This window comes from Herpailurus yagouaroundi, unplaced genomic scaffold (assembly GCF_014898765.1).
Source record: "Herpailurus yagouaroundi ecotype Mexico unplaced genomic scaffold, PumYag 65877, whole genome shotgun sequence".
NCBI classification, from domain to species: domain Eukaryota; kingdom Metazoa; phylum Chordata; class Mammalia; order Carnivora; family Felidae; genus Herpailurus; species Herpailurus yagouaroundi.
The window spans coordinates 4,203-12,385 of NW_024418983.1; the positions used below are offsets into that span (position 1 = coordinate 4,203).

The following is an 8,183-nucleotide window of genomic DNA, read 5'->3' on the forward strand; positions in this document are numbered from 1 at the left end:
AGTCGCGCTTGCTGTCGGAACACAGTCCGTCAGGCCCCTCAGCTTTTTGCAAGCCAGACTTGGGGGCTCTGCTTGGCCGGCGAGCCGCCCCTCCGCCCCGGCTCCCTCCCGCCAGTCCGTGGAGAGCGCACCGCCTCGCCGCCCTTCCTACCCTCTTCCGTGGGCCTCCCGTCTGCGCTTGGCTCCGGCGACTCCGTTCTGCTAATCCTCTGGCGGTTTTCTGGGTTATTTAGGCAGGTGTAGGTGGAATCTAAGTGATCAGCAGGATGCGCGGTGAGCCCAGCGTCCTCCTACGCCGCCATCTTCCCTCCCTCCAATAACGTTATTATTATTATTAAATCAGAATAAACACTGAGGGCCAAAGTTGTTCACTTCAGATGAAAATGGGATGAAGCTGGGACTGCTGACATGAGCACTATTTCCTGGGCAAGCTAGGTGTCCTGAGAGTAAGAAGGGAACACCTTTGGGGTTGGGATGAAAGGAAGCACAAGCCCCAAGAACACTGTATCCTGACCTTGATAGGGCAGGAAGTCTTCTGACTCTTGCTTTACACTTCCAACCAGTGGGCAGAGGCACTCGTGATCTAACATAATGTTGGCTTCTTTCTGCTGGCTGGCAGCCATGTCTGTGGAATTGGGTTCTGGCCCCAGAGTCCTTGAATGGGCTCTCTTCCCTGACCATCTGGGAAAGAACAATGTTCATGCTCAAACTTTGATCTTTTCAGATTGCAGGAATGTCACAGGGGCCAGTGGGATCAGGGTAACCAACCCCCCACCCCCAGGCCAACAGAAGCATACCAAGCACACAGGTCTCGGGAAAGGAGGGCAATATGTCCTTAGGAATCACCATGTGCTAGCTGCTTGTGAATGCTAGGCACTCTCTGAGTCAAAGCCACATGGTTCCTGACTCTGACCTCTGATCTCCATCTCCCCTTGCACAGAAGTAAGGATGGCTCCCTCCTAATAACACTTGTGCCTTCCCCATGCTTTTTGCCTTCTGTTGCCAAGATAGGTCTCACGGGTGAGACCCATTGCCCATGTTCTCCTCGATGTAGGTGAACTTAGCAGGACTCCACATTAAAGTCAGAGAGAAATACTTCCAGGCTCGGACTCTCCCTCACTGGAAAACCTGGCTAGAAAGAGACCAGGGGAGTTGGAAGGGATGCACTTGGGTCCAAATTCTTTGTCTCAGATGATAATGGAATAAAGCTGTGAATGAAGTTACTTGCACAATTCCCCAGGGAAGCTGGGTGTCCTATGTCTATGGAAAACCTGTGGGCTATAGTGAAATGGAACATATTTTAGCTACACCTGGGAGCCCCAATGTAGCATAAAAACCCTACATTTGACCTCAAACAGCGTAGGAGGGCCCTGGACTCTTGCCAGCTTTGCAGCATTTCCTGTCAGTGGGTAATGAGAGACTAAGAGAAAAATTACCAGGTGTACTCACAACTGCAAAGAAAAGACCTCCTCCCTCCCCCCCCTCCCCGTTCCCGAAACCAGCCAGGGCATGCCCGGTTGTAGTCTGACATAAAGGCGGGAACCAATCAAGTTCTGCTGAGCGTTCAAATTTAAATGTTAACCAACAACAGCTCTGTAACCTCTAAAAAATATCCCTAACTTGTTTGTGCCTGTCTATAAAAGAAGCTGTAAGATCCTTACTCGGGGCCTCTTAGCGTCACCGGCAACGAGTGCGCGGAGGACCGGGTTCGAACATGCAATAACGACCCTTGCCGCTTGGCTTTGATTCTGGACTCTGGTGGTTTGTTTTCGGGGGGGTCTCTCGAATCGGGGCATATCATCTGGGGGCTCGCCCGGGATCCCCCCAAACCCACCAGACCCCAAGTCAACGGGTCGTCCCCGAGACCGATTGGTGAGTGAGCCGGATCTGTCCGTTTCTGTTTGTTCGTTTCTGGCTCTGTCCGTTTCTGTTTGTCTGTTCGTTTCTGGCTCTCCCGCGCGGGATCTGTATCGGTGACTGACACGGCCCAGGCAGACGCGCTATAGGGCAGTCGGTCGGGTCCAGTAGGAGACGTCCACTGGCACCCGTCTGGGGCACCTCTTTGGGCCCATCGGAATTTTTCTGTTCGGGTGGCAAACACCCGAAACGTGCTAGCGATCTAAGTGTTGTGTTCTCTATTCTATAATTTTTAAGTGTTAAACTCCTTCTCTTTCACAGGCGACCTGGCCTGGCCCAGCCAGAAATCCTCATAACTTTACTGTTTCTCCTTTTAATCCTTTCCTCCACCTCCAGGATACAGATGGGCCAATCTCAAAGCACTCCTCTTTCTCTCCTCGTTGCTAACTTCAGGGATGTTAAAACCAGAGGACAGAATTTGAGTTTAGACATCCGGCGGGGAAAATTAATAACCCTCTGCCGCTCCGAATGGCCAACCTTCGGCGTTGGATGGCCAACCGAAGGAACTTTCTGCCTCCCTATAATTGCTAAGGTGAAATCAAAGATTTTTCTACCGGGTCGCGAGGGACACCCGGATCAAATTCCCTACATTCTTGTATGGCGGAGTTTAGTGGAAAATCCACCCCCTTGGTTGGCCCCCTTCCTATCCTCGGGAACATGTAAGGTCCTTGCCATGCAGCCTGCAGGTCCCCCACAATCAAGGACGCCAGCCGCGCCCTTGTATCCCATATTGCCCGATAGTCAGGACCTACTATCCCTAGAACCTCCATCCTATCATCCCCCTCCCCTGGCACCCCAGGCCCTGCCCGCAGCCGCCGCCCCGCCAGTCGCCCCGCTAGTTGCCCCCCTAGGGGAACCGGGAGGACGGGAAGCGGCAGCTGCGCCGGAACCAGGAGGACGGGAGGCAGCAGCTGTGCCGAGCCCCATTGAAAATGAAACCAACTGCGGGGGGCCAGCCGGCAGAACCCGCGGGCGCACCCAGCGTGAGCCAAACCCTCGCCTCCCTGACTCCACTGTGGCCCTACCCCTGCGGGAAATAGGACCCCCCGATGAAACAGGCAACCCCCGACTCCAGTATTGACCCTTTTCCACTAGTGACCTTTACAACTGGAAAACGCAGAACGCTCGATTCTCTGATAACCCTAAAGATCTAATAGCTCTTTTAGACAGTGTCATGTTCACCCACCAGCCCACCTGGGATGACTGTCAGCAGCTCCTCCGCATCCTGTTCACCACAGAGGAGTGAGAGAGGATCCAATTAGAAGCAAGAAAGCTGGTTCCTGGAGACGACGGTCGGCCGACATCTAACCCTGACCTCATTAATGCGGCTTTCCCCCCAACCAGACCTCCACAGGACGAATGGGACTACAACACGGCAGAAGGTAGGGGAAGGCTACTCATTTATCGCCAGACTCTGATGGCGGGTCTCTGGGCTGCAGCTCGCAAGCCCACCAATTTGGCTAAGGTATATTCGGTCGTACAGGGAAAGGCAGAGAGTCCAGCTGCTTACTTAGAGAGATTAATGGAAGCCTTTAGGCAGTTTACTCCCATGGATTCAGAAGTCCCTGAAAACCAGGCTGCTGTCGTTATGTCCTTTGTAAATCAAGCAGCTCCTGACATTAAAAAAAACTCCAAAGGCTAGAGGATTTAGAAGGTAAACAGATCCAGGATCTGCTCCGTATAGCACAACGGGTCTACAACAACAGGGATGCCCCAGAAGAGAGACAGATCAAAGCCACAGAGAAAATGACTAAAGTCCTGGCCGCTATAGTCCAGAAAGAACAGCCACCCCCAGAAGGCATTCAAACAATACACCCTCCCAGGCGGCACTTAGATAAAGGTCAATGCGCCTATTGTAAAGAAAAAGGCCATTGGATAGGAGAATGCCCCAAGAAGAAACAACCCCGCCCCAGCCAAGGGCAATGGCAGCCTAAAATAGCCCCCATACTGTTTACCCAAGATACAGAATAGGGAGGACGGGGTTCGGATCCCCTCCCCGAACCTAGGGTAACATTGCAAGTGGAGGGGACCCCGGTCCAGTTCCTAGTTGGTACCGGGGCACAGCACTCAGTTCTGGTCAAGCCCCATGGAAAAGTATCTGAAAAATCATCCTGGGTACAAGGGGCCACCGGAATAAAGAAGTACCCCTGGACAACTCAGAGGACTGTGGACTTAGGAACTGGGAAGGTAACCCACTCCTTCCTGGTCATTCCCGACAGCCCCTGGCCCCTGTTGGGGAGGGATTTGCTTACCAAAATGGGGGCCCAAATTCATTTCCAACCGGGGGGGCCCACAGTGACTGACTTCCACAACCAACCCATATCTGTACTCACTGTGAAACTAGAAGATGAATATAGGCTCCATCAGGAACCCACTCCTCTGGATCAGGACATCGAGCCCTGGCTTCAACGCTTCCCAGACGCGTGGGCAGAAACGGGTGGTATGGGGTTAGCAAAACATCACCCAGCCCTATTTATAGAGGTCAAGCCCGGGACGGACCCCGTCCACGTGCGCCAATAACCTATGCCCACGGAAGCCAAAAATGGCATCACACCGCACATCCGCCGCCTCCTTGACTTCGGGGTCCTACGCACCTGCCACTCAGCATGGAATACCCCCCTGCTGCCCGTGCACAAACCCAACAGCGGGGAATACAGACCAGTGCAGGACCTGAGAGAAGTCAATAAGCGGGTGATGGACATACATCCAACCGTTCCTAACCCCTATGCTCTCCTGAGCGCCCTCAGCCCAAAAAACAATGGTATACTGTTCTGGATCTAAAAGATGCTTTTTTCAGCCTACCACTAGCGCCTAAAAGTCAAGAGCTATTTGCATTCGAGTGGACAGATCCAGACAGGGGCATAAATGGCCAGCTCACTTGGACCCGACTGCCACAAGGATTCAAGAACTCTCCGACCCTGTTCAACGAGGCTCTACACGAAGATTTAAGTGAGTACAGACAACAACACCCTAATATAACTCTCCTACAGTATGTTGATGATCTCTTAATAGCTGCCGAGACACCCGAAACCTGCATCCAGGGAACCGAAGGTCTCCTGCGAACTCTGGGAACCTTAGGCTACCGCGCCTCAGCACAGAAGGCTCAGATCTGCAAGTCAGAGGTAACTTACCTGGGTTACTTACTGAGAGGGGGGCAACGCTGGCTAACGGATGCCCAGAAGGAGACTGTCCTTCGTATTCCCAGACCACAGACACCACGACAGGTGAGGGAATTCCTAGGGTCGGCTGGGTTCTGCAGACTATGGATACCAGGGTTTGCTGAATTAGCAAAACCTTTATACCAGGCAACAAAAGATCAACAGCCCTTTAGTTGGACGGAAGAAGCCGAACAGGCCTTCCAACAAATCAAAACTGCTCTGCTATCAGCACCTGCCCTGGGACTCCCCGATGTCTCCAAACCCTTCCACCTATATGTAGATGAAAACCGAGGCATAGCTAAGGCGGTGCTAACTCAGCATTTAGGCCCTTGGTGCAGGCCAGTAGCCTATCTGTCTGAAAAGCTAGATCCAGTGGCTGCCGGATGGCCACCCTGTCTCCGGATGATTGCAGCCACTACCCTAATGGTAAAGGATGCTGATAAGCTGACCATGGGCCAAGAATTACAAGTCACCGCCCCGCATGCCATCGAGGTCATCCTCAAGCAGCCGCCTGACCCATGGCTGAGCAATGCCTGACTCACTCATTACCAGGGACTGCTGTTGAATCCCCTCAGGGTCATCTTCACCCCCCTAACGGCCCTGAACCCAGCATCACTGCTGCCAGACCCAGACATGGGAACCCAACTTCATGACTGCGCTGACATACTGGCTCAAGTTTATGGGGTCTGGGAGGACTAGCAGGATCAGCCATTATTGGACGCAGATGCCATCTGGTTTACCGACGAAAGCAGCTTCGTTCACCAAGGACAAAGGTATGCGGGGGCGGCCGTGACTTCAGAGACCGAGGTAGTGTGGGCAGAAGCTCTACCCCCCGGAACCTTGGCCCAGAAGGCTGAGCTAATAGACTTAACCCAGGCCCTAAAGTTAGGAAGAGACCGCAAGCTAACCGTGTACACTGATAGCCGATATGCCTTCACCACCGCTCATATACATGGGGCGATATACAGAGAACGGGGGCTCCTCACAGCTGAAGAGAAAGACATCAGAAATAAAGAAGAGATTCTAGCCCTGCTAGCAGCCTTATGGGAACCCAAAAAGCTAGCGATTGTGCATTGCCCAGGACACCAGAAGACAACCGACCCAATTTCCCGGGGCAACAATTTGGCCGATCAGACTGCAAAAAACAGCTCGGCCCCCAGCGCAATTGCTGACCCTACAGTTGCCAGACCCCGGACCCCGGGAATTGCCCCCCAGCCCTGAGTATTCAGAAAGCGACATTCAATGGATGAGTAAACTTCCTATGACCCGAATCAAAGATGGCTGGTGGAGAGACTCTAAAAGCAGCATTATACTCCCAGATAAACTAGGATGGCAAGTTCTAGAGTGGATCCATCGCAGCACCCACTTAGGTTCCTGGCGAATGTTGGACTTACTGAGACAGACTGGACTAAAGATCAGAAATGTCTCTGATAAGGTCGACCAAGTAGTTACTAAATGTACAGTGTGCCAACTCAACAATGCGAGTAGTAATCCTCAGACAAGGGTAAGACAAAGAGGGAGCAGACCGGGAACCTACTGGGAAGTAGATTTCACTGAGGTAAAACCAGGAAAATATGGATATAAGTATTTGCTAGTTTTTGTAGATACCTTTTCAGGATGGACTGAAGCCTTTCCAACCAAGAATGAAACGGCGCAGATTGTAGCCAAAAAGATCCTAGGAGAAATCCTGCCCAGGTATGGTTTTCCAGTAATGATAGGGTCAGACAATGGACCTGCATTCGACTCTAAGGTAAGTCAGGGACTAGCTTCCATACTTGGGGCTGATTGGAAATTACATTGTGCATACCGACCCCAAAGCTCAGGACAGGTAGAGAGAATGAACAGAACCTTAAAGGAGACCCTAAACAAATTGACCATGGAGACTGGCACTAATTGGGTGGTCCTTCTCCCCTACACTCTGTTCAGGGTGTATTCCCCATACAAACTGGGACTCACACCCTATGAAATAATACATGGTAGACCACCCCCCATCACCCCTAACCTAAAAGATAACCTTGTCAAAGCTGAGAACGATAATAGTCTTGAATTCTTGTTCTCCCTACAAGACTTGCAGAGGGTCCATGAAGATATATGGCCCAAATTAAAGGAACTCTATGAGACTGGACCCCCGCCTATTCCACATCAATTCCGGCCAGGGGATTGGGTCCTTGTCAAACGTCATCGGCAGGGAACTCTGGAGCCCAGGTGGAAAGGACCCTTCCAGGTCATCCTGACAACGCCTACTGCCATCAAAGTAGACGGAATCGCCACCTGGATCCATTTCGCCCACGCCAAACCAGTGGACCCATTCTCAGACCTCATCGGACCTTCAAAGACAACCTGGACTGTTGATTGGACTAAGGACAATCCTTTAAAATTGACCCTATTCCCCCAATGGACTGAGCCGTAACTATGGTACTTGCCCTTCTCTTGATTGTTCTGCAAATTCTGTCTGTAAATCCAAACCCCCATGACCCCTATAATTTGACATGGGAAATTACTAATTTAGAGACTCATGAAGTCTACAACAAAACCCTAGGAACTGCCCCATTAAATACCTGGTGGTCAGATTTATATTTTAATTTAGAAAAAATTAGTCCATTAAAAGAAACGGAAGGAGGTAAATGGAGGCAACTGCAAAGGAGGGTATCAATAAGTAGAAATGGATTTTATGCATGTCCGGGATTTAGGACGGGGGCAATGAGGCACACATGTGGAGGGTTTGAAAACCTCTATTGCACAGCCTGGAGTTGTGTGACCTCCAATGATGGGGAATGGAAGTGGGAAGTAAAACCCCAATTTATTGAAATGTCCTATGTCCAACCATGTACCCGCACCAAGTATGATGAAAACTGTAACCTTATTCATGTGAGATTTACAGAGGAGGGGAAAAAGGATAGGCAGTGGGTCTTAGGACTCACTTGGGGACTCTACTTATATCAATATCCCCTCTTTGGGACTGCCATTCAAATAAAATTAAGTCTCCCCTCTTGTACAACCGGTAGGGCCAAATCAGGTATTAGAAAAAAAAAAAAAGAAAGAAAAGAGACGAGTCTATCCCAGAAGGTATAGACTCCCTATGGAAATTGCTAACAGCAGCATATGAGG

At 51.1% G+C, this 8,183-nt stretch overlaps 1 long non-coding RNA gene across 2 annotated transcripts; it reads left to right on the forward strand.

Moving 5' to 3' along the window:
- The first annotated feature begins 2,161 nt into the window (after positions 1 to 2,161).
- LOC121024543 (uncharacterized) lies at positions 2,162 to 6,947 on the forward strand. Of its 2 annotated transcripts, none has more exons than XR_005787732.1 (4): positions 2,162 to 2,449; positions 3,075 to 5,039; positions 5,628 to 5,848; positions 6,692 to 6,947. It is a non-coding gene; the product is annotated as an uncharacterized LOC121024543 (long non-coding RNA). The 2 variants fall into 2 exon arrangements; XR_005787731.1 differs by having other exon boundaries at positions 3,084 to 5,039.
- The last annotated feature ends 1,236 nt before the right edge of the window (positions 6,948 to 8,183 follow it).